The sequence below is a fragment of the Panthera tigris genome, chromosome B3 (assembly GCF_018350195.1).
Source record: "Panthera tigris isolate Pti1 chromosome B3, P.tigris_Pti1_mat1.1, whole genome shotgun sequence".
In the NCBI taxonomy this organism is placed as follows: Eukaryota; Metazoa; Chordata; class Mammalia; order Carnivora; family Felidae; genus Panthera; species Panthera tigris.
The window spans coordinates 32,981,986-33,000,352 of NC_056665.1; positions in this window are offsets into that span (position 1 = coordinate 32,981,986).

The following is an 18,367-nucleotide window of genomic DNA, read 5'->3' on the forward strand; positions in this document are numbered from 1 at the left end:
AAATGAGCAGATGGTGTTGTCTCACTCCAGTTTGTTTTGCATGGACTGAGGCGGGGGCTGTGGGGGAAGGGATAAATGTGCTCCATCCTTGATTGCTGAACACAACTTATTGGCACAAAGAATCCACTTCACTAGCATTGGATCATCTATTTCTTAATAAGGACTGGTTCTTTACTTACTCCACTCCAGGCTGCAAGTTATTATCACCGGATTGTTCTCTTTCTCCAGAAGGGATTATAGTCTCATTACAGCAACAACACAGAACAAAACAAAACAAACAAACAAACAAACAAACAAAAAACCACACAACGTATTTGGTCTGCCCAACCTAATACCTGAAGGAGCTTACTGAGGGCCATTTGAGGTAATGAAAACCACCCAATACACACTTTTTATAAAATACCTGTTGCCCCTCTCCAGGCGTGTTCATCTCATTTTCATTTATTTCTATATCCAGCTCACCAACATCCAAAGATGTCCCCGGTGAACCAAGACAAGGGGCCTGATGACTGTCATGAAACAGTTGCTAAATCCCCAGTGACCCTCTGCTGGCTGTCTGTCTGGACTGCTAGGGAGAACATAGGCCAGAAAAGTGGTAGTGAGATCTCATCATCCACTTTATCTTAGAGAACATTTGGACCTTCTACCAGGTTCCAGGTGGAACCCTAGTTGAATCTCATCCAAGGAAAAGGGCTCAGAGGGCTGGGGCGCTGTCTGCTCTGTCAGCTGTCACCATGTGTGTGCTGTTTCCACCACACATCACTGTGATGCAGCTACAGCAACTTTTTGTGCTCCCAGCGCCCCTCTTTTCATTCGCCTGTACGAAAACCCTAGTAATTAACATACAATGTGCCGAAGATTTAATTAGGGAGAGGGAAGGAATCCCCAGACATCGTCATCCCCGTAAGTAAGCATCGTGTTTCTCTCTTTACCAGTTCTTTTCCATCGCTCTTTCACACCCCTCTAAATTCAGCTCAACTTGCACTGTCCCTCCAGTAAAAGCTTTGCAGGTAGTGTCCCTATCACCCTTTTTAGAAGGCGAGTTCGTAGCCACCTAGTACTGTGTAAGCCCATTCTCTGAGGGCCTTATTCCCACCCCATGAGACACTGAACAACATCTAATATTCTCCCTAGTGGGTAATCTTGTTAGTATAGTCTTCTTCACCTCCTTGTATCAGGTCTGGCCCAATCTCCAGAATTCACTGAGGTTACTTCCTACTTAGCTTATTTAACCTGCTACTCCCTACTCTCATCTCCTGTTTCATTGACCTCCTTTTTTCTCTGACCCTCAGCAACTAAGCCAGACTCACCTTGGCCCTTCCTTCCTTTGGCAGCCTGTTTTGGATGCTCTTCTTTAGCCAGGCCCACCCATTTTCCTAAGACAGGACCCAAGTACCATATTCCTCTTTAGGGGAGGCCCTGCTGCTTCCATCCAGCCGGGACCACTCATCGAGAGTGGTGGTTCACATGTCACCAAATTGCTGTCCTTAGATGAAATCCTAACGCAGTGTATAAGGAATTTGCAAACGTGTTCATCCCTCACCAGTACCTTTAAGTCTGAGGGATTGGGCCATAGTGGCCTCAGAGACTGACCAGAGAATGGAGATGGCCAACCACAGCTCAGCTCTGGATCTCTTCCTGGTCTGTGCTCCTGTTCCTTGTTGAGTTTAACACTTGTGTCTGCCTTGCCGGGTTGACGGCTGTCCATTTGGACCTGGCTCTGCCTCTGGAATGCTAGCCCTCAGAATCAGGGCCTCGCCTCTACGCTTCCCTGTCAAGTTTGCCGCTGCTTTGGAGTCCCCTCTTTTGGCTTTGGTGGCCTTGCTTTACCTCAGCTGTGGAAAGGCCTGGGGGCCTGCTTGGTGGGCATCTCCCATCCCCCCACCCTTTGCAGTCACCCAGTTGGCACAAAACAAATTCACAGTTTCCAGGGAAAGAACTATGAGGACTGACAAAGTTTTAATAGGTTTGCCAGGTGTCTGGTATTGAACCAGACAATCTGGTGTTTTAACTTCCTGTCTAGTTAAAAAAAATTTTTTTTAAGGAAGCACATATTTCTGGATAGTTATGAAGTAAAAGAACTATTTCTAATATATGTATATTGAAATGGGCAGATTAATTACTTAAATCAATTTTTACATCACCCCCACTTTCCCCTGAGACCCACTCCAAATGCAGTTTGGGTACTTTTATAGGAAAAACCCAGAAACCTAAATTATTGTTGAATATTGAATCTCCTCCCTTTTAATTTAAAAACGTGCTGTGCTCGCTTCGGCAGCACATATACTAATTTAAAAACGTGTAGTAACTTGCTCTGTTGTTTTTCAAAACAATATATGTATGTTAGGGAGCTACAGAGCTAGCAGAACTGTGTATTCAGCCAACTATTTAGAACTGTTTTCAAATGTTTGGTTTTCAACAGAATGCAAAATGTGGTCTTTCTGCAATTTGCCTCCTAATTTTAAAAGTACAGATGTGTTTTGGAGCACCTGGGTGTCTTAGTCGGTTAAACGCCCGATTTCGGGTCAGGTCATTATCTTGTGGTCCGTGAATTTGAGCCCTGCTTTGGGCTCTGTGCTGACAGCTCAGAGCCTGGAGTCTGCTTCAGATTCTGTGTCTCCCTCTCTCTCTGCCCCTCCCCCACTTGCACTCTGTCTCTCTCTCTGTCTCTGTCTCTGTCTCTCTCAAAAATAAACACTAAAAGAAAAAAATTTTTAAAGTACAGATATGCTTCAAAGGACATTTAATCATGATTATCATTCCTTTTCACTTAATAAGGTAGTTTCAAAATTCTATCTAAGAGAGCCTACGAATTCTTTTAGCAATTTCCTCTGTTTTAAACTAAGAAGCATTTTTACCAAAAAGAGCTGGAACCTACAAAGCTTTGGGGCTGTATTAAGCTATACTGGTTTCTCATTTTTTGAAAGCTTGCCAGAATATGTATCTTCTCCAGTTATAATTTTTTTCCTTTTTTTCCCCTCATTTACCAATTGAATAAAAGTTAAAAGGTCACATCTTTCTCATCCTATCACCAAAGTAAACATTTCTCCAATTACCCATAAAGGGCAGATGTTTCCAAAGAATTATTTATTGTTTATTAAGAAAAAAAAAGGCAAAGGCTGTAATAGAAGGCTCTGTATCACACACATGAGTTCTTAGCAATATCATTTAAGTATCCCTAAGCCCAGGGGGAGAAAAGGAAATCAGACAAATCATGCCACACTGACTATATTTCTAAGAATTTGTTCACCAAGTGCCTGCTAAAATGCATCTCTCTTGTGAATCTGAAGAATTGCTTCTTGTAAGTATCACCTTCACAATTCACTTGTTTCACAAATGTTTATTGCCTGGCACTGTTTTAGACACCTGACATAGAGCAGTAAACAAAATAGAGAAAAATCTCTGTGTTTGACAGCTATGAGAAGAAGCTCTCAGTTTCTTTAACAGTATCAGCTTATTAAAAGTAAGTACAGAACATAAAAGATTACTAGAATCCAAAGAAATCCAGGCTTCCACAGCCAGATTGTAAATTTCTTTCTGGGTGGTACACTCCTGAAGGAAGGACTGAGAGGGGTTCATGTCCAAACTCCTCCTCTGCCCAGATCGATGTTTGTTAAAACCATCAATAATTTGTTGTAGCTGTGGATGACCCGTATCTGGATGAAGAACATCTGAATCCTTGGAATGATTTCTTTATATAAATGACCAACAATTTTTCAGGTTTATCTGATTGTCCTCACACACCAACTATTCCTTAAACATCTCTGATATAAGAAAAATAAGTTTTAGGAATTGAAACTTAATCAAGTGAAGTAAGGAAATATTCTCACATTGTCACACCTGTATTGGTCTTGAAAGAACAATGGCGAAGAAGGGCGTGAGTTATGGAGTAAACTGGGAGAAGCTCAGGGAAGTCCCATCTACCCACATTCCCCTCTCCCTATTACCCTCAATCTATCTCTTCTACCCAGGTGTCTTGCTTCGGCTGGGGTGGGGGGGACCCATCATTGGACTGGTTATTACCCTGTACTGAATTTCCTTCTCTAGGTATCATTTTTTAAATATGCAGATTCCTTTTGGAAGATTGTCACACTCTGCTAACAGTCACTACATCAAGAAGATTGCAGGAAACTAACACTTAAAGGGTTTGAACTACATGCTACGCACTTTACGTGTCACATTGGTTAATTCCTACAATGATCTCTAAGAGTAGGTTTTCTCATCTTATTGATGAGGAATCTGGGGTCCAGAGAGGTTAAATGACAAACTCCCACATCACACAGCTTTCGACGCTGGAGCCAATAGTCAAAAGTGACCTTTCTCTCCCTTAGTCTGAATTCATTTATCAAACTCCTTTCCTCTGTGGCACACAAAACCTAAGTAAGGATAGCCTTGAGAGTGATGACTGCCTGGCAAGAGGGTTGAAATTGAGGGGAAAGAACAGAGCAATGAAATGAGAGACAAAAAGGAAACATTTTGCTGACTTTTCAGTTTTTTGTCTGAGGTCAGATTCAGCACAGGGCTACATTCTTACTGCTTTGATAAAATTCCTGATTCTCAGAAATACTGACTTGGCAGGACCTTAGAGGTCATCTAGCCCAACCCACCATTAAAAGCTTTATTCAGTCATTAACTCACTTTATTACTGTTGGTGATCTGGGAAGGAGTGTCATTGACTTGGCAAGTGAGAGCATTTCTCTGAACCACAGTTTTCCACTATCTCATCATGGGCTTGTCTGGAGAGATTTGATTTTAAATAATAAAAATTCTTTACATCTCTCACTTTTCACAGTTGTCAAAATGCTTTCACATACACTATGCTCTTTAAACTCTCATTTCTGTAAGGTAAGGAGGGGTGGCATTTTACAGTGGCAAGAGCCCAGACCTTGGCCAGGTAGATCTGGGCACAAATTCCCACTCGGTGACATACCCACCCATGTGAACGTGGAGAGATTATTTCATCTCTTTGAGCTTCCTCTACAAGTTGCTTTTTCTTTAAGCCTCCAAGTCTTCATCCGCAAAGTGGGGATGATCATATCCCCTACATGAGGTCGAACTGAAGTGTGTGTAAAGCATTTGCTCGTGGCAGGTGGCAGGATTGGTTGCTTTTCTCTTTCTCTTCTTTTTTACTGCTGAGGAAGCGGTGGTAAGAAGGAGTAAAGCAATTTTCCCAAGATAAAACAGTCAGTGATTGGTGAATAGAGGCCAAGCCCTTTGACTGCAATTCTGAGGCTCTTTGTGCTATCCCGTCCTGCTTAGAATAACTTCCTCCTCCTTCTCTGCCCTTTTGATTTGTACACACCTTATCCTTTTACCGACTCCTGATTTCTTTGTAGTGTAACCTCTTCTGCAACCTTTCTCCACGTTAGGCCTTCTGTTTTGCTGTTTCGGCCCCTTGCATTTCTGTGCTCCCGCTAGTTTCTATGCATACTGCCTCTGGCTAGTTTCCTGTGTGTTTCATATGCTCTTTGGAAGTTCAGGACAAATGTCCTCAACTCAGCTGCGTACCTCGACTGTGAAATCTGGTTCTCATAGATGAGACGGGGCAGCTGTGGTGGCATCCAGGCAGATGGGCTCCTAGTCCCCTGGCTTCTGGTGCTTGAGTGTGACGTGCGACCGGCTGCCTTCTGGATTTTGATTACTGCTCCCATGGCACTGCAGCTTTCCTAACGTCCCTATAACAAACTCTGATTTAAACAGTCCTACACTTAAACAGTCCTACACTCAGCCTTTCATGTACCCTTATAACACACGGAACTGGTGCAGCCCACAGGGACGCCCTGAAATGAATCACTGCCAAAGGATTTGGTGCTTTTATTTTTTTTATTTTTTATTTTTTATTTTTTTAATTTTTTTTTCAACGTTTATTTTATTTTTGGGACAGAGAGAGACAGAGCATGAACGGGGGAGGGGCAGAGAGAGAGGGAGACACAGAATCGGAAACAGGCTCCAGGCTCCGAGCCGTCAGCCCAGAGCCCGACGCGGGGCTCGAACTCACGGACCGCGAGATCGTGACCTGGCTGAAGTCGGACGCTTAACCGACTGCGCCACCCAGGCGCCCCAAGGATTTGGTGCTTTTAAAGAGGTCATTCTTCCATGCCTATACAGAAATACATGTAAGTCTTAAAACCTATCTTTATTTAGGTCATTTGAAATGTGGTCACCGTGTTGCACAGAGGGAAAAATAAATGTGTAGGCAAGCAGATTTATAGTATAGCATGCATACTTAACCCACGTATTTATGCAGAACACATAATAAAAAAGATACTTGTCACTCATTTCCTTTATCATAAATTCAAGTAGTACAATTGGAATATTACCTAACCCAGAGAAAATAGAGTTCCATAGATCTGAGAGAATTCTCAAGAGATCACCTTGTCGACCTGCCTAGCCATCTGTAAGCAGAGGAAATGTCTAAACTAATCGGAATTGAGAGTTGACGTTCCCTTATTGCAGATCCCTATTCTGCTATGAAGTTGTTTACATATCTAAAGTTGTTTTCTTACCACCAAACAAACAGCCTCTTGGGAATTCCCGCAAATAAGAAGGATCATACTTATTTTCCTTCCCATGGAAGACGTTAAGCATATGATCTTAGAAAACTTGTCAAGAAACTCTATGTCACGTGCTCCTTGAGTCCACAGGGCCAGCTCCATTTCCTCCAGGCTCCCCTCCCCCCTGCCCTGAAGAGTCCTCACATGCTTGCCCACCACAGTCCAGCTGGTGCCAGGCTGATTGCCTACGTGGTACCTCTTGTCCACGGGACGGACCATTGGTGATTTCCAGAGATCTTAGTTTTCTGGGAGGGCAGAACAAAAATAAATTTAGCTGTTGGCAACAGTTCTATGCTTTTCTGGGCCCCCCATTGGAATGAAGACTCTCACGGTCCATTGTAAACCAGCTTCACTCTTATCCTTTATTCATTCCCTGCCCACCGTCCCCACCCACCCAGAGCACTGGCCCATCCCTCAAGGAACAAGAGAATAAAATAGGAAGGACGAACTTCACAGTGAGCGATGAGATAGTCTCCTTGATCCCGAACGTTCAGTCCAGCATACCCTTCCTCACACCCTCTTCCAGTCCTCCGACTGGTCCCTCCTCACGCTGAGCAAATCTAGAAAATCCAATCCAAGCAAAGAAGACAAAGCAAAACTGCAGACCACATGTGGAAGCCTGTAGCACACGAGGACCCTTTTCTTCACCCTGCCTCACCATCCACCTGGATGCTCCGCATGCTTTTAAATTCCTTTACACAGTTGCCAGAATTCATTTGAAACGGTAACCAGGGTTTATCTCCCCTTCTCTGGATTCCCATCTGTCCGGGGGGGGGGGTGCGGGGGGGGGAGGTGTGGAAAAAAATCTGTTGTAGAGTTACAAAATATCAAAATTTTCCCCCAATACTTTTATAACATACAAACAACATTGTAAGAAAGAGGGAAAAACAAGTATGCATAAAGAACTGGCTTATCTGCTGTGTGAGCTGATTATAGAAAAAGAAATCTAATTTTATTTTTTCTGTGAGAAGAGAGGGGAAACAAATACGTGATATTCAGCCTTGAGAGTTGGAATCTACAATACCACTGGACAAGCCCTGTCCTCACCAGGAGTATTCACCTCTATCTGATACAGAAATTCCACCCCCAAGGATTCTTCCAGAGCCCCAGGAGCCCCCAAGACTCAAATATCCACTCTCTGTGGACCCCAGCCACTGGCTCAGTACTGATTTGGGACACACTTGCTTGCTCCTAGTCTCCAAGCCTAGTGAGAGCCCCATTAACATCTTAATGTTTCTTTTTTACTTTTTAAAAAAAGTTTATTTATTTATTTTGAGGGAGAGAGAAAGAAGGGGAGGGGCAGAGAGAGACAGAGACAGAGACAGAGAGAGAAAGACAGAGAGGGAGAGAGAATCCCAGGCAGGCTCTGTACCGTCACCACAGAGCCTGACGCAGGGCTCGAACTCATGAACTGTGAGATCATGACCTGAGCTGAAGTTGGACATTTAACCAACGGAGCCACCCAAGCTCCCATCATCTTAATGATTCTTATAAATAGGAGTACACATTTTCATTCTTTTATCTTCTCTTGTTTCTCTTTCTTAGAGCGCCTCCTCTTCCTGGTCAGGGCCTGGCACTTTGTCAGCTTCTGTCTGGCCCGGCCCAGCCCAGCCTAAGTGCCCCACACCAAGCCCATTACCCGCATTCTTGGTCTTGCCTCTCAGGAGCTTCCTGGGTATTAACCTGGCTCCATAATGTTTTAGCAAGAGAGTAGCACAGCTGATCTTTGATGAGGAGGATTGACTACCAGTAGAGTGAAGAACCCAAGGCCATAGGGAACATGTCTTCTCAGCTTGACTCTATCCAGATTCCAGTACTTCCAACTGGACCATGAGAGATCCTAACCTTGCATTTAGTCTCCCCCCAAAGGGAGAGATGAATTGTGTGTGTATCAGTGTGCTAGGGCTCTCCTAACAAAATACCACACCCTGGGTGACTTAAACAACGGAAACGTATTGCCTCACAGTTCTTGGATCTGGAAGTCCAAGATCAAGGTGTTATCAGGTTTCGTTTCTTCCAAAGCCTCTCTCCTTGGCTGCGTTCTCACATGGTCTCTCCTGTTTGCACGCATGTCCCTGGTGTCTCTGTGTGTATATCCAAATTTCCCTCTTCTTCTAAGAATACCAGTCAGATTGGATTAGGACCCACTCAAATGACCTCATTTTAACTTAACCACCCCCTTTAAAGGCTCTGTCTCCAACTACAATCACATTCTGAGGTAGCATGGCTTAAGGTTTCAACATAGGAATTTGGGGAAGACACAATTCAACCCATGACTTCCAACATGAAGTGCTCTCAGTGGGCAGATTTTATGCCATACGGCACCTTAGAAGGCAGGTGCTGTGCCCGGCTCATAGGTGGTTGCCTTTAGTTTGGCATCAGTGTCTGGTAAAGCCAGTTATGGTGAGGGCACTGAGTCGGTTTCACTCAAACCATGTCATAAGCTATAGTCACAGACACAGGAAAGAACCGGTTTGGGCCACTTTCATTAAAAGGTAGCTTCAGGTGTGGCAGGTGTTTTTAGACTCCTGTAGCACAGGCTACATGTGGCTGCCAGCTGCTGGCACTCTCTCAGGTGTCCCTCCCTCCCTACCTGCCCAGCCTCTGGGATCTGAAACCAAGACTGTGTCCTCCCCACCCAACCTCACCTCTGCCCTCTCCAGCCTCGAACCAGCTCCTACATCACTGTCTCACCTGGTGTGACTCTTCTAAACATACACACAGCTGCCTCGAAAAAAAATGGCAGCTCCCTCTGGTTTCCTGGTCACCCACCCCTAGACCTCTCTTCCATTAATGCTTCTTCATAAACCATTTACTTCTCTTGGCTTCTGACTTCAGTTCAACTCCCTCACTACTGCTTTCAGATCTCCTCTCCTTAGCTCATGAGTCCCCGGATGTGTTTTCCTAGTCACACTTGATTGGCCCCCAGTACCTCTCCACCCATCTCCTCCCCTGAGGCAGCCCCTTCCTCATCAGTCTGGGACATGGACACAAATCTACACAGGAACACCTTGAGCACAAAGGTGTGACGAGCCTGGTTGGTGCAGGGAAGAGGGTTTAGCTCTTGGTGAATGCAGCAGTGAAAGTTTTGGTACAGCTGAAAGACTTACAACCCTACACGCTTTATAATTCTCAGGGGGACCCAGAGAGTAGCTGTATTAGTCAGGGTTGTCCAGAGAAATAGACCAGATATCTATAGATCTATAGATATGGATATATATATATATATATATACACATAGCTCTGTGTGTGTGTGTGTGTGTGTGTGTGTGTATATATATATATATATATATATATATATATATATATATATAAAGGGTCTATAAAATGAGAAATTGGCTCACATGATTATGGAGGCTGCAAAGTCCCGTAATCTGCTGTTTGCAAGCTGAAGCCCCGGGAAAGCCAGTGGTGCGACTGAGTCCAAGTCCAAAGGCCTGAGAACCTGGGGAGCCGTGGTGTAAATCCTAGTCTGAGGGCAGGAGAAGATGAGATGAGACATTCCAGTTGAAAGAGTGAGAGCGAATAAAAGGAACAAATTCTTCCTTCCTCTGCCTTTTGTTCTATTCAGCCCTCAGTGGACTGAATGATGCCATTCACATTGGGGAGGGCAATTTACTGAGTCTGTTGATACAAATGCTAACCTCATCCAGAAACATCCTCACAGACACACTCAGAAACGTCTAATACAGGCACCCCATGGCCAGTCAGGGTGACACATAAAATTAACCACCCTGGTGGCCTTTCTGGGTTTCCACCTGGAAGGGTAAAAAGTGGGTCATCCTCATGTGTGACTAGATATGTAGGCATAGATAATTTATTTGGCAACCTGCTCCCTTAGGCATGGCGAGAGTTAGTCAGGCCCATGCTGGGAAGGAGGAGCTAGAGGGACAATGAGACTCTTTTCTGAAATACCCCTAGCCACTGATCAGGTGGTTAGGTTACGCCTAGGTTAAGAAAAGAGTCTTGAGCCCAAAAGACCTGAGCAGGCAACTTCCTTCTCTCCTGGGGGACTCTTAGCCTGCTTTCCTCCTGGAGCTCAGATGATCCAAGAGCACACAGACTGGCCCCCACCCCTGGGAACAGAAAGCCAAGAAGTTGCCTCCTTCCTCCACTTTGAATTAGAGCCTCACCCCAGGCTCACCCTGGGGTGCCTTCTGACCTAGACTCAGCTGCTCTTGCTAAAGTCCTGGTGCTGTTTGAAAAGAAAAGACAGGAGAGCTGAGGTCCCACCTGGTAACCAGGACTGAATGCAGCATTTGCTGAGAGCTGATGCCTGTTCTTATTCACCCCTCTGGCCAAAGGGCCCACTGCTCCCAAGCTGAATCTCTAAGCCTACAGAACCATGTTTATTCATGGAGGAAGGAGGAGAAGGCATCCTGCAGAGAAACTTGGCTCTCTGGGTTCCACTGCCCAGCAGAAGGCTTTAAGTTCGCCCTTCATGACCCAGGGGTAGTGGGCGTATTTTGGTACTTAGGCTGGTCATGAGAAAATCTGGAGAACACTGATGACAGATTCCTGGGTCACTTAGGAGATGTGGACAATATTGTCAGGGTGACCCAAATCCTGGAGTGGCCTCCTTGAAATGGCAAAACCACCCCCACTCTATTACATACTTTTGAAGAAGTACAGTTTCACCCGATCTTCAGTCCAAGGTGTTCAAAAATTCCTCGTAACTTATTTTGTTTGAATTATGCTTTTGTTGGCTAGGCATCTTTCCTCTTGGAGAAATGCCCCTGTGTGATTCTGGGGAAAGCTACAAACCCTGGGGCCCTGCCTCTTGTGTCACAATCCCTAGTGAGACCCTTTCTCCTGGGTATTTTGAGTGTGGAGCTGGAACACAGAGAGTCGGATGACAGGTAGAACTGAGCGTCCCCCAAATACTGTCACACAGGAGGCAGGCAGCAGCTCCTTTGTGTTACCGATGAGAAAACAGACTCAGAAAATTAAATACCTTTTCCGAAATCCCACGCTAATAAATGGCAGAGTCATGGGGCGCCTGGGTGGCTCAGTCTGTTAAACGCCCGATTTCGGGTCAGGTCATGATCTCGCGGTCCGTGAGTTTGAGCCCCATGTCGGGCTCTGTGCTGACAGCTCGGAGCCTGGAGCCTGCTTCGGATTCTGTGTCTCCCTCTCTCTCTGCCCCTCCCCGCTCATGCTCTTGTCTCTCTGTCTCTCTCAAAAATAAGTAAACATTAAAAAAAATTTTTTTTTTAATGGCAGAGGCAGGATCTGAACCCCAGGTCTATGTGATCCCGAAGCCCATGACTGTTCCTCCCATCAAAATAACCTCTGCTTACAAAGGACTTATTTCCACTTTATATGATGAAGAAATTAGGGGGAAATGGCTCCAGCGCTTGCCCACTTCATTCAGTGAGTCAGATGCAGAAGTATCTACGAGATTCAGTTCTTTCTCATTTATATGCATAGTATCATGATATTTCATCTCCCCACCTTGCTGTAATTCCCCGCAGCGGCTCCTCATTGTGTTTCTCACACATCCTGCTATTAGTCAATGAAGGGTCTTCGGTCTTTCTCGTGCACACTGTTCTCAGATTTCAGGTCTGCCTTCGTCTTCACCTCCATTAGACAGGCACTGTCCTATGCACGTCCTCAATTCTCCTGCCCCTTTCTTTTCTCGACCAATTACCGTGGCCCTTGGAAGTCCCCCCACCCCACCCCAACTGCCTCTAAGAGCAGGCTGGAAGCCAGAGTGTCCCGGTAAATACTGCCATTGTTGTTGCGTTTTGTCATTGGACATTACGCTGTGCCCAAATAAAGCGTGTCTGCCGAGGGCACTGGAACGTCTCTTCAGAGATGGTTTATTTTCCTACGCCCCACGAGCTTCTTTCTTCCTGATGAATCAGCAGCGCCGCTTTGCTCTCAATGCTCCGGCAGTAACAAGGCACAAAGACTGTCGAGCTTCAGCCCATAAATGACTCTAAATGCACCTACCTATTATTCCACTGTTTTTCCAGCTGATTCTCCTGAGTTCAATACTCTGTTCTAGGCAGGTGTATGCATCAGTATATCTTGCTGAGGGCTCACGGGGTTTGAAAAAGCGTTTGATTTCTTGGGTGTGCTGCATGCTTTGGGAAAACCAAACCATACCAAACAATTCTTATTTGAAAACCAGATTTTTTTCATAATCCTCAAAGGGAAGACTTAAATACAGTGTCAACCTCGTCTAATTAGCCCAGAAGTACATGTCAGGCTGTTTCTGTGAAGATAAAGTGCAGAAGAAAAGACCTGCTTGGCACACCTCTCGCGGACTTGAAAAACACTTTCGGTGCCGTGCGGCCGCCCAGCCCGATGATGGTAGAAGCATTGGAAGGTGTGCTGCAATTTAACCTCACTTGAGAGCCATCATTTCCTCTTTGGGGTCTCAGAGTCATGATCAGATGTGCTTGGGTTAATTCTTGCTGTCACTTCGCGGATTCCACCATGGACTCCCCCAACTGCCCCCCCCCCCACCCTTTTTAAGTGCCTGACTTTCTAGGCACTATGGGAGGGAGGAGACACGAGAAATGGCCAAATAGATCCCTTTCAAGGGCCTCTCAATACCAGTAATGTAAGCAGATTGTATCACTGGTGGCTGGACCCTGAAGAGAATTTCAATTCTCACAGAAGCAGACGGAAATAGGCTTTTAAAATCCTTCCTCGCCGGATTCTAACCTGCTTGGGAGCTGGCTGCCCACTTTTGCTGGTCTCCTAGCAACCGAGCCCCTTCCTCTGCAGGCACGGCTGCCGTCCACCCGGCCAGGCTGGGGAGAGCCAGCCTCTCCCTGCTCTCCCGAGCACAGGGCAAGGATGTCACCGAGGGAACGGGTGTGAGCACTTGGAGAAATTGCTAAATGGTCTGTAAATTCACAGTGAGGACGACAATCTAAATGGGGCCACCTTTCACACATTTTTCAGGGGATCTTGGGATTTAAATTCATCCTTCTGCTTCCTTCCAATAATAGCTTGCATGGGTGGAATGCTTTGTGTTTTACAAAACACTTTTGCATCCATTACCTCATGCAATTCCCCACCAGAGCCTTGAGAGACCTCCACAAGGAGGTAAAGGGAAAAAGATAGGGAAATTCTATGAGTTCTCTTTGAGATGCTTTTAAAGAACCCAAGAAGAAACTCGAGGTCATTGACTTAGTATGATAAAAAAAAAAATGTAGGGAAAATTCCAAACATCAGTCTATTACTATTATTATTATTATTATTACTATCAGTAAGATAAGGTTCTGGCCAGCTAACCTCTGTCTTTGTGCCTGGGAGTTTGAGTGAAGCCCAGGAGAGGTGACGGATTCTCTTCCTCCTTCCTGCTTTATCATTCTTGTCGCTTTCCCAGAAGCCGCTACCGGTATTAAAATTGATGGAATTCTCTTTTGTTTCTAACAACCTCATTTTGAGTTTTACCTCTAACATTCTTCCCTTCTGATCAAAAGAGGAAAAGAAGAATGGAGAGGTTATTAGTAGTATGCTAGACTAGTCTGCTCAGGCTTCCACAACCAAATACCTCAGACTAGGTAGCTTAACCAGTGGAACTTATCTCTCACAGTTCTGGAGTCCAGAAGTCCCAGATCAAGGTCTGGGTGGGTCGGGTTCTGATGGAGCCTTTCTTCTGGCTTGCACACAGCTGCTTCTCACGGTGTCCTCACACGGGGGAGAGAGAGCTCTGGTGTTTCTTCGTCTTCTTATAAGGGCATCCATTCCACCAACTTTCCAGGCCTCACTTGGCAAAAAAATCCCGTCTCTAATGCAGTCACTTGCAGAGCCGGTGGTGGTGGTGGTTAGGGCTTCAACGTATGAATAGGGAGGAGGGAAGCTCAATTCAATCCACAGCAAGCTCCTTCATGCTCCTACCAGATAGAGATAGAGATAGAGTGAAGAGAGACTTCTCGCCTACTCAGAAACCCTGCAGAGTCCCCCTTGGCTGGAGAGGGAGGCCAGTCTTTAAACTATGGGTCAGGAAATGTGGCCCATGATAAAAATCTGTTTGTGTTTCCCTCTCTCATTTGTGGGTTGGAATCCTTTGAAAGAAGTTACTGATACTCTGTCTTATAGCATCTTTATCATCATAATGGTGTTCAAACAATGAGCATGATTGTTCTAAAACACTCTGCTAGTAAAGACAGGGCCTAAAAATACCATAGAGGAGGTTGCGTCTATCTTCTTATCACAGCACAGTTATCAGCAGCCTGTTCTCCTTGGGAGACATGTGGTAGCTGGAGATTTCCGAGTGACCCCCTTTACCACCACCAGAGAGGGCAGCAGCTGCAGCCATGGCGGTACCCAAGAACTCCAGCAACCGGGAAGCCCAGACAAGGAATCTTCCAGGACACATATACTCCCTCACTCTTGCCCTGGCAGTTGCTGTCGACTTCTCCCTATGTCCTGGTTGTCAGACTGAGGGGGGAGATGAGGTCCTGGTTTTGCAGCAGCTGTAACAGTTTTCCATCCTATGATGCAAGGCTCTGGAGAGACATAGGCAAAGTCCTAACTTCACAGGCTTGTGGTCTTGAAAAGAGAAAATTCAAGATATCTAAGGACAAACCCAACCAAAGGGGCCGAAGGCCTGTACTCGGAAAACTCTAAAACACTGATGAAAGAAACTGAAGACGGCACAAAGAAATGGAAAGATGTTCCATGCTCATGGATTGGGAGCACGAATTATCGTTAAAGTGTCTGTACTACCCAGAAATCTCCACGTTTAATGCAATCAAAATACCAACAGCATTTTTCACACAGCTAGAACAAACAATCCTAAAATGTGTATGGAACCACAAAAGACCTCGAATGGCCGAAGCAATCCTGAAAAAGAGAAACAAAGCTGGAGGCACCACAATTCCAGGCTTGAAGTTATATTATAAAGCTGTGGTAATGCAAACAGCACCGTACCATTGCAACAACATGGATGGAGCTAGGGAGTACTATTCTAAGTGAAATAAGTCAGACAGAGAAAGACGAACACCATATAATTTGATTCATGTGTGGAATTTAAGAAACAAAACAAATGAGCAAAGCGGGGTAAAACAAGAAAGAGAGAGAGAGAGGCAAAGCAACAGAGTCTCAACTTACTTGATGGTTACCAGAGGGGAGGTGGGTGGGGGGATGGGTTAAATAAGTAATACAGGTCACTTGTGATGAGCACTGGGTGATGAATGGAATTGTTGAATCATGATATCGTACACCTATAATGAACTAATAATATAACACTGTATATTAACTATACTAGAATTAAAATTTTTAAAAAGAGGGGCACCTCGTGGCTCAGCAGGTTGAGCACCTCACTTTTGATTTGGGCTCAGGTCATGATCCCAGGGTTGTGGGATCGAGCCCCATTGTTGGGCTCTACTCTGAGCATGGTGTCTGCTTAGGATTCTCTCTCTCTTTCTCTCTCTCTGCCCCTCTTCCCTGCTTGCATTCTCTCTCTGTCTCCAAAAGTAAAAAAAAAAAAAAATAATAATAATAAAGGGGAACTACAAACATAATTTTTTAAATAAACTTTTAATTTTGGAATAATTTCAAATTTACAGAAAAGTTGCAAAGATAGTGTATACCCCTCAGCTAGTTGCAGTTTCCCTAATGTTATCTCACATCGTCGAGGTATACTTGTCAAATTAACAAGCTGGTACATTACTATTAACGAAATTCTTACTTTTCTCAGATTTTACCAGGCTTTCCACTACTGTCCTTTCTCTGTTCCAGGATCCAACTTGGAGACCACACCGCACTTAACTGTCATCTTCTTAGGATCTTCTAATCTGTTACAATTCCTTAGCTTTTCTCTGTCTTTCATGCCCTTGGCATTTTTGAAAACTAGTGGTCAAGTATTTTGTAGAATGTCTCTCAATTTTGGTTGATGTATTTTCTCATGATTAAACTGGGGTTATGGAGGCTTGGTATTTTTTTTGTCTTTTTCTTTTGTTTTTGTTTTTGTTTTTTGGGGAAAGAATGCCACTGAGGTCACGTGCCCTTCTCATTATCTGGTAGCCACATGACATCACTGATGATGTGAACCTTGGTCATGTGGTTGAGGTAGTGTTTGCTAGGTTTCTTCACTGGAAAGTTACTGTTTCCCGTCTCATACTCTTTTCTTTGGAAGTGAGTCACTAAGTCCTGCTCATCCTGGGTGGTGGGGGATGAGAAGGGAGAGGACTTACATACATTATTTGGGAAGACTTGTCTCTTCTCCCCTATTTATTTATGAAACAGGCATTATTTTAAAGTTTATTTTTGAGAGAGAAAGAGAGACAGAGTGCGAGCTGGGGAAGGGCAGAGAGAGAGGGAGACAGAATCTGAAGCAGGCTCCAGGCTCTGAGCTGTCAGTACAGAGCCTGACACGGGGCTCAAACACACGAACCCGCGAGATCATGACCTGAGCCGAAGTCAGACGCTTAACTGACTGAGCCACCCAGGCGCCCCTGAAACATGCAGTTAAAAAATTACAATAGATACCATGTAAATTCGATGTTTCTGGTCTGAAACAGCAAGATCAAGCACTCTCAGACAAGAGCACCAAAAGAGAATAAAGACATTGAATGCTGATCTAAATAATATATGAGAGAAAATCATAGCATTTTGAAATTTATAGTGAAGACTTTTTTTAAAAAATGCTTTAAATTGCACTGTACCAACAAAAGAACAGACTCTTTAACTGCTTTATAATATATCCTCACTATTAGAAAGGATCTTGAACTCCAAGCTGTCCATTGCAATGGGCCTTGCTAAGGACCGGAGATTACTTCTGAATTAAGGCTGCAGAGGGGAACTTTGAGGGCAAAAATGATATTGTTTTTTGTGAAATGTGAATACTAATTCTCAGAGCTATAAAGAAAAGAAAAGGAAAGATACAGCTCCTTCACAAAACAGACTACAAGCCAGAGATAACCCTTCTCCCATCTAGAAATATAGAAAAAAAAATGTAGCATGTGATACAAGCATCCTGGAGGTTCTCTTGAAGAAAGAGTGCCTCTTTCCAGCTTGGGTTGGAAGAGAGCGCTTGGCTGGATTGGCAGAAGCCAGTTGTTCTTTGGAAAAGTCCAACAAGGCAAAGGACCAAGCAACAGGGAACCAGAGGCTTCCTGGATCAGAGCAGAATCCGTGAGGAGGCTAAAGACCCACATTCATTCTAAAACCAAGGCAGAAAGAGCAACAACCAGACAAAACAAAGCCAGAAAAACATTTTTAAAATATTTACTTTTAATTTAAAAATAAAAACAATATACTGCAAGAAGAAATACAGTCAAAGGGGTATATACAATGAGAAAGAACTCTCCTTTTTTTAAAAAAAAATAATGTTTATGTATTTATTTTTTTAAGAGAGAGAGAGAGAGAGAGAGAGAGAGCGCGCACAAGCAGGTGGGGGCAGAAAGAGAGACAGAATCTGAAGTAGGATCCAGGGGCTCGAACTCACCAACTCTAAGATCATGATCTGAGCCAAAGTCAGATGCTTAACCGTTTAACCAACCAAACCACACAGGCACCCCAGAATTCTCCTTGTTCCAAATCTCTGGAACCTCTAAAGGCAACCTCTATTAATGGTTTCTTATGTTTCCAAAGATGCCCACTGCAGCATTATTTGTAATAACAAAAATGCTAGGAGTTAGTGAAGTGCCCATCAGTAGTGCACTAGTAAAATAAATTATGGTTCGGGCATACAATGGGAGGCTATATAGACATCACAAAGAATGAACTCATTTTATAAGCGCTCACATGGGAAGGTCTGCAGAATATATTATTAAGTGAAAAAAAAGGAAGATATGTAGAGCATGACTTGTCTTTCTGATTTAGGTCACACGAGCCTCGTTCAAAGG